The sequence below is a fragment of the Perna viridis genome, chromosome 2 (assembly GCF_037379345.1).
Source record: "Perna viridis isolate PV_CMFRI_1.1 ecotype Kerala chromosome 2, ASM3737934v1, whole genome shotgun sequence".
In the NCBI taxonomy this organism is placed as follows: domain Eukaryota; kingdom Metazoa; phylum Mollusca; class Bivalvia; order Mytilida; family Mytilidae; genus Perna; species Perna viridis.
The window spans coordinates 26,709,076-26,717,624 of NC_142446.1; the positions used below are offsets into that span (position 1 = coordinate 26,709,076).

The 8,549-nt window shown below is 32.5% G+C and overlaps 1 pseudogene; it reads right to left on the reverse strand.

The window, feature by feature from the left end:
* Window positions 1-488: 488 nt before the first annotated feature.
* Window positions 489-2,371, reverse strand: LOC148624269 (uncharacterized; annotated as a pseudogene).
* Window positions 2,372-8,549: the final 6,178 nt, after the last annotated feature.

Below are 8,549 nucleotides of genomic sequence, written 5' to 3' on the forward strand. Positions count from 1 at the left end.
ATTATCGTTCCAACCATTTACGTTCCAAAATCCGCATGAGACCTATCTTCCTCCACGGCCAACACCTCTGTACTGACCCCCTCTATTCCCGCTGTATCCATTGTGTGTATTTCGTCCACGAGCGGAACCTTGTGTATTACCAGTGCGACTATTTTGACTGTCCGACGGGTTTGTATTTTCATCAGAGTTGATATTTGTGTCAATGATGAATGTTATTTTTTCCATATATATTAATGTACTATCTTGTGTTTAAATAAAATGGTCTTATGACAGATTGGTTTGATGTAAAAACAGGCCTGTAGCAAGGCTGTATTTTATCACCCTTGCTCTTCAATATTTTTATTAATGATTTAGTAGATGAAATAAAGATGTTAAATGTATCTTTATAAATTTGGACTTGTTTAATTAAGTTTATTTTGAATATGTGTTAACAATACTACTGTTAGGATATTCTAAACAATTAATATCTGAATCTGTGATCTTTAGGTTCATTCCCATTTATCCAACTTTTTAAAAATGTCGATGTTCCGGTACTCGAGCTTTCTGACCTTTCGTTTACCTCCTGCAGCGTACTATACCAGTTTAATTTCATTTGCAGCTTCGGTCTTTTGTAGTTTGCTGATGATCAAGTAAAGGTTAGGATGTACCTTGGACAATTGGTTGTTTAGTTTGTGGTGCAAGCCTTCTATGTGGTTTGTAGTACGGGGTCCCTCTGTTGAGTATTGGTTCCATTTCTCTGGTGCCGACTCTACCCATCTTTCCGTGACATAATCATTGAAACTCGTGATTTTCGGATCATCTGTTTCGTAGTCGTCAATAGCGTGGAACCAGACTTCTTTTACTTGGTCGAGTGGTACTAACGGAAGAGCTGATGCACGTCGGATGTGTTGATGGACAGCTGGGTTGTACTTGTATGCAGTAGTAAGTCCAAGTTTCTGTACCCTTCTTTGAGTGTAGTGACAACCTTGGATGTTCGAGTTTGGAAACACTGTCTCAGCTGTGTTCTTTGCTCCTGATTCAACCCTGAAATGACATCTGAGTGGTGTGTTGTTGTCGATTGCTAGTTGTCTGACAGTGGTGAACATTGTTCGGTAGGTTTCTTCGTTCTTGTTAGGAAGGAACGAGAAGATGAGTGGGTACATCTCTCCCTCAATGAGAGCGTGAATAGTGTAGATCTGTTTGAACTGTACTGGACTTGCGTAAAAAGTTCCGTCGGCAAAGATCGTAGTTGCTTGGCTAAGGTAGTTCAGGTTTTCTGTGGTACCAAAGATCTTGTCGTTGTCGCCATCATCAGAGAGTAAGAAGTCATGACCTGGAAGAGAAAATAAAAAAAAATAAATATTTAATGTTTTAAATAGAAATGATTTTAGTATTTGTGTAATCTAAGTTGATTCATTTGGTAGGTACAGTTATAAAAAATTAAAAATACAAAAAAAATGACCTAATATTACATATATATTCTTTTTCATTGATCTCCATGAATAAGCTTACTAAAATTCACATATTTATGTTTCATTTTCTTTTTTGTTCATTCAGTTTTTTTTTAGTTTTTAATGCTTAGAAATTGTTGTTTCTATTATTTAAATCAATATCAAGGTCTTTATTGAATAAAAAAAATAAATGTTGATTCGATGTACCAGCAGTAGTTTCTCTCCATTCATTTTGCAGGTCTATGTCTTGTCTGTTCTTTGGTTGTTGTGGGACATCTGTTTCTCTCTCTGTACAAGGAGGATTTACAGACAGTTGGTGTGCCATGAAGAGTTTGGACTTTACATCTGCATCTGATGGTGGGTGGTTATGGTCTCTGGGTAAGCTAAGAAACTAAGACCAAATTATTCATCAGAATATATTTATTGTTAAATTTTGTGAAGACACCTTTTAATCTCTTAAATAAACAAGCCAACAGGTGAACAAAATTTAAGTTGGATAAATGGGAATACCTAATTTTCAAAAGTTGGATAAATGGGAAGACACCGATCTTTATACAACAATCGATTAAGAAGTTCACTAGAGTCATAATGTTGACATATTTGACCCTTGATTAACACCACGAAACAAGTTTGTAACTCATGACAGGAGTAAACAGTGGATTTATGGCAAGCCGTTTTCATATTTACAAATGTATTCGACATTTAAGATATCTAAAGTGATATATCAGGTACATTATGAAACATTATCTCATACGTTAAGGTATTTGATTCAACATAAATAAGATATCTTAAATAACATGAGATATATATTCTAAGAGTGTCTTCAAGATATCTGATGTAACAGTCGAAATCAATAACTTCAATCGTTTTTTTTTAATTCACTCACATGAGATAGCTTCGAGTCGCAACCTAACATTGTCATAAGATGATCCTAACTCCATCCTTAAGTTGGTCTTAGGATGTATCTTAGTATAGCTTCGAGAATTCCACCCCTGATTGATATGAAAGGTATATAAAGTAGTATATGATATATCTTATATTTTTAATAAAGACATGTTTTATTATATATGAGATATATTATATGAAATATCTTATATAAATATAATGTATAGGAAATCTGATATATTATATGAAATTTCTTAAATGTCGATTAAATATAAAATGGTTTGCCATATAGATTAAACCGATTGATGTTCAAATGTAAAATAAATTCTGTAGTTTCTTCCGCTCAGATATCAACCAGCCGAACTTATGTAGAAAATAGCAATACATTATGGTGAAAATCCCATTTAAGGAAGTTGTGGGGTTACTTACAATTTAGTTATTTTTGTTTTAATTTAAACCTTCTCAAATTAGGCGTCAAGGAACATTTACATTTCCGGTCATTATTTATGAACCTCTAAAATTTGATTGAATGAGATCCACAATGTGGTTTATGGACCTCCTGAATTAATTCAATTTCAGAAACTACAATTATATATTCAGGAGGTCGTAATATAAAATTGTGGAGTTCCTGAAATCGAATTGTGGAGGTCCAGAAACATTTGATAAGATCCTAAAATCAAATTATGGAGGTCCTAAAATAATTATTTCCATGAATATATTTATAAGGATGATATGTTTGAGTCATTCTGAGCCTCATACAAAACTTCATCAAATATGACATGGTTAACTTCTTTCGTGTGAATCGCAAACGAATAAAAGAAATCACGGAACCGTCACACCAGCTTTAGTTTGAAATTGCATTTTACAGTCGCCACTTATCAATATAGAATAATTCCAGTGACCTTCTTTGTTGGAATATAAAACAGATCAATCCGTATGGTCGTTGTAATTGTTAAATAAAAAATTGAATTTTGTAATTCAAATGTTATTATTATAGTTATAATAACATTTAAATTGCTAAATTCAAATCTGTACATAAAAATATCTCAAAATAATCCATTTCAACTGGGTTTTGTTTTTGCATGGTTTTGTTGTTCATTTTAAATCACTTTCTTTTCAAAGAAATGTAGATTAATATTCCATACTCTGGCTTACTTTCTGTAATTCCGGTGATCATTGATGGGTCTAGAATTCAAGCTCAACGAGGGTCTCTGTATTACCTAAAATGACCGGTTTAAAGAAATTGGAATAAAGGAATGAAATTTATGACAATAATCTTTCGCCAAATAATGTCCCGACCCTGTCCAGATATTTTATCTGTTTAATGATCCTTTGGCTAATCATTTTAGCGCTTGAAATATGATATTGCAAAATATGGAAAGTAAGAGGATACTTGATGTGTAATGAATGCCTAATGATAAATGTATCGATAAAATGTAAAGATGTCCATCTATTATTCAAGACAATGGCCGACTGGACAGGGAGTTGGCGTAGAAACAAATTTACTTTTGTCTGTAGGTTTGACACCTTTCCATTCGCAAAAATGACTCCTGTCTCACGACATATGCTAAAAGAAACGCTTATTGTTGTCAATAAGATGAAAATCCGTAAAACGTGTGGACGAAATGTGATATGTGTTGATTGAGAGGAGATACGTCAAAGTTTGTCATCATTTTCATTTATAGTGGGATTTACTATTAAGTTAGATTCTCAAGTCTTATTCCTTCTACCATTCATTAGCAAATAAAAACCAGAATAATATTAATTCTGATTCTCTGACCCTTATTGCCTAATTAGTTCTTTTAAACCTTAAGATAAATTTATTCGTCAAAAACTGTAAATAGGGTAAATACTTGGGAATATATACTAGATATTTTTTTATTCGTAAATTACGAGACACATGTCTAGACCATCCTTAAAATTGGTAACTGCCTTGGTTTTAAGAAGTTGTCTTTGCGCATTGGACGTACTTATTGAGACATTACCCGTTAAAACACCGATATAGACACATAGATTGAAGATATACCATTGTCTCAGATGTATCAAAATGCTCATGGCACAGAAACAGCAGTGCCTCCGCGATCATTTACACCGTTGACAATAAGTGATAATGATCGTAACATATGACGTTTCCACTGTCTCCAGTTGTTGTTCTAGAACCTTCGGGGCAGATCAATCTGTAATTGCTAATAATAAATGCAGATGTTAGTAGATATGAGAAATCGCTTGTCGAAAGATTATCATTATTATTATTACTTATCTTCTAGCTATTGGACAGCTGTTGTGACGGAACTGAAAGTGTCGTTTATATGATTCTTTCCATTGTAAACTGTATGATGATATGGTAAAATATTTAAAAAAAAAAAAAAAAAAACGGTTGGCGTGATTCTGTTATTCGTTAAAGTTTTGTAATTTTTTTTTCATTCTTTTAATTGAATGTGGAAGTTGAACTTATGATAAAGCTTTTGATCAAAACCAATATTACACAAGTTAACTTTTAATATGTTGTTTTAAAATCTTTGTTCAGTATCTTTATGAGCTAGATGGAAAAAAAACACCCAAATGAAAACAAACAAAAACAAACAAACGCTATTGGCGTTTCATTGAATTTATTTTAAACGGTTGCGATATGCTAAATGATATAAAATGACCATGCTCAGAGCCCTTAGGATAATTTTGGTAAACGTGTATACAAAGGATTCACGTGTGTATTAAGCTTCAAACAAGTAGGTGACTATTGATTACTTATCTTTAAACCTCTGTCTCTGCTTTATTCGTCAAGTGGCTTACATATTCCGATCAGCCGTTTTCAAGAAGTTTTACCCAAAAGGAAACAATAGGTTTGTAAGATTAATGACTTGTACTGTGTGAATTAAGCTTACGATTTAATAATCTTTACAGTAGTCCGCACATCTCCCACTAATGCTTTTCTTTATAGCCGATACATGGCTTTAGTTCTGTTTCATTTTGCATTCAGATTTGAACAAAACAGGTAATAAACCGACATTTTCTCCTTCAATAGGCAATTTCTATTTCAAGAGCGTACAAAGGAAATACTTTTCTTCTACTTAAGTGACAAACGCAAAGTTCTGAATAGAACTTTTCAAAGCCTTTCTTGGTTGCGAGGTACCGTAAGTGTGATTTATAATGGTTTTATTTCATAAAAACTTCTTTTTGTATGAAAGACGCAATCAGCTTTGCTAGATAAAACCAGAAAGGATATTGGACAATAAATGACGAATTCTTACTAGAAATCAATCAGTTTGTTAACAATATTGCAACAACTAATTACATTGAAGCAGGTTCTAGGTAAAAAAATCTTTCTAGGTTCCGAGTTGACAGAAAAACTGCTGTTGCATACAAACTTAAAAAAACCGTTTACGATCTAAATCCAAAAGAAAAGTTCAAATGGTTTAAATTGGAATCATCATATATGTGCAATTGAAATTATTTAAAATCAAATTTTGTCTTCTTTTAAATCCTATTCTACGCTCAAAAGTTAGTAATAAGGAATCAAATGGTTGGGTATTTGTCATACCCACTTGAAAACGAACACCGTTACAGGTTTTTGGAAAAACCGTATAAAATATAATTCGTATTAGCTTTAGTGCCGATCAAATTTTGAACAAAAAAGTATATATCAATTAAGAGGCTCCAGTAATGATCCAAGAACGAGAGTAAGAAAATATCGTCTTAGCCTCAGACATATTGGTATTCTTTATTGTTTTATATTTGATTGCTTCAATTTGAAATTTGAACCATAGTTATCATGTAGAATGAGAGATTTAATTAAAGTTTAAATTGAATATGCTCCTATTACCAATGAATGCATCGCCAAGATATTTGTTTTAAAGTTAAGAAAAGATTTTATAATTGGAAATATTGATAAAAAATCATATTACCCACAGTTAACAGTCTCAATTTTTCCTGAGTAATTGAGCTTCTCATTGTTATATAATTATTGTTGATTCTTCTAGTTGCTTCAGCTTGAATTAAGATGGAAATTATCTGTATTTTATTTCCTGACACGCTTTCTTTATCTGTAGGAAGAAAATTCCAATTCTCCTTAATAATATTATTCATAGTCACGTTCTGTACGTAGTGCGCCACTTTTAAAGACGGGTGCGTTTCTTGTAGTATGTTAATATCTCTCTGTACCCGATATTCAAAAGCACAATTTCTAAACACCAGTAGACAAAGAAAGAGTTGGGCTTAACCAAATGGTATATCTGTTCCCTTACTGTGTTAAAAGTCATAAACAGAAAATCGGAAAGAAACAAAAAAATGGGGATTTACAAACAATTTAAAAAAAAAATGTAGAATCGTTTTAGGTTATTGTAAGACCTGTTGACAACAGATGCACATACATACCGACAGTTGGTTACGTCTTTATGGGTGTATGAAATATGATTTAGTGAGTAGAAGCTCCACCTACTATGTTGTGGTCATCACTAAAGAAAGGGATAATTTTTGTGAGTCTAAAAGCCTGGGTTAAGTTAACACTTTTAACAGATATTTGTCTAGAAGAAGTGTCACTCGAGCAAAACTAGATTTACTACACCACTTCTCAATGTTACTCCCGGAAATATAATGTCTAGATATTCACTAGGGACCGTAGAAACTGGGGCATAGCAGTAAACTTCAACTTGAAAAAAAAACATTGATATATTATTCATGGCAAGGTCTTATTAGAAAATAATGATGAATTTCCATCACTAAGAATGCAGTTAATTGGAAAATCAAACACTGGTGCTTGAAAGAAGTCTAAAATAACACCTCATCTCTCTTCATCCACCTCCATTACACTCATCTTCTCTGGGTAGTCAATATGATAGAGACCAACATTGTTTGCCAAGCACTTCTAAAGAACAAAACCTTTTTCGTAAGAAAACAAGCTAAAAAGGATTAGACATAATTATTCTATACTAAGCACTTGTGTAAATACCAATTCTCTTGAATGCCGGCGTCTTTTGATGAGGGACGAACTTCTCGAGTCCACATTTAAAAGATTTAGGAAAACCTTAATCAACAAAATCATCGTTCTTTCTATTCATTCTTTATCCTTGTCACCGTATTGTATTTGTTTGGTAATCAATTCAAAATATGAAATTACAATACGTTGTCTGAGGGCAGATGTTAAAAGACAATATAAAATGTCCACTTGAAAATCTCTCAACACGAAGCCTGAAGAAATGAAATATCCAACAGACAAAATGTGATTAAAGGGGGTTTCTTGTGGCGTGAAGCGGCAAACAATTTTATAGATAAAATCAGATAAAGAGCGAATCTTACTTTTGTATAATGATGAATGATTAAGGTGCTAACGCTAGAAATTTTCTTTGAAAAAAAAAATAATTGGGTACCTCTGGTGGACCAGAGTTGCAGTTTATGTCCTTGTATTTTCTATCAATCACATTTCTTTTCATTTTGTTATCCCCAAAGTGAGACTGTTATCCTTACTTATGCCCCGAAGTAATTAATCAAATGATTAAAATCACTTTTCTCGGTAAGTACCGCCATAAGGTCTTAAAACCTGGACATTTAATTTTTCATATGGACAAAAGATGTGATAATGTACTATGCTACAGGTGCGATTGTAACAGATACAAATATGAATACAAGTGTTGACAGCGTCCACGTGGCCAGTCTCACACCACCACCCAACCTTGTCCTTAAACTTTCAAATTACTCTATGGCGTGTAAATGGCATAACAAAATCGACAGATGAGAAAAAAGATAGTAACAGAATTGAGAAGACACGATCTATCAGTTATGAATTAATGCATAGCAATTCATTTTATAGAAAAGTCGTCACTATTCAAAACAGACAGAATTGATGTTTCAAAGAAAATATATATGTTTCGTTTATAATATTAAATTCTTAGGACAACCTTTATATATAACGAACAATTTAAAAGCTTTACAGCAATTATTTTTGTTCACATAAATTTGCACGAGACAAGATTCAGTAACGTAAGGAAAATATATTTTTCAATGTTTGCGTGAGTGTTTGTCATTATTTTGAAATTACTTGTTTTTACTACGACCAGTTTAAATAATAACTTTTCTCCGCTTTTATTAAAATCCTTTACAAAGGATGAAGTGTTATAAGTCCATGTTGTATTAGTTTTTGTTGGTATTGTTGTTGTCGTTGTTTTTATTGCCTTGAAATTATTTCATGTTTATAATTTAAAGTTTATTCTTTGGAAGTTTTGACAACTTAGTTTATTGTCG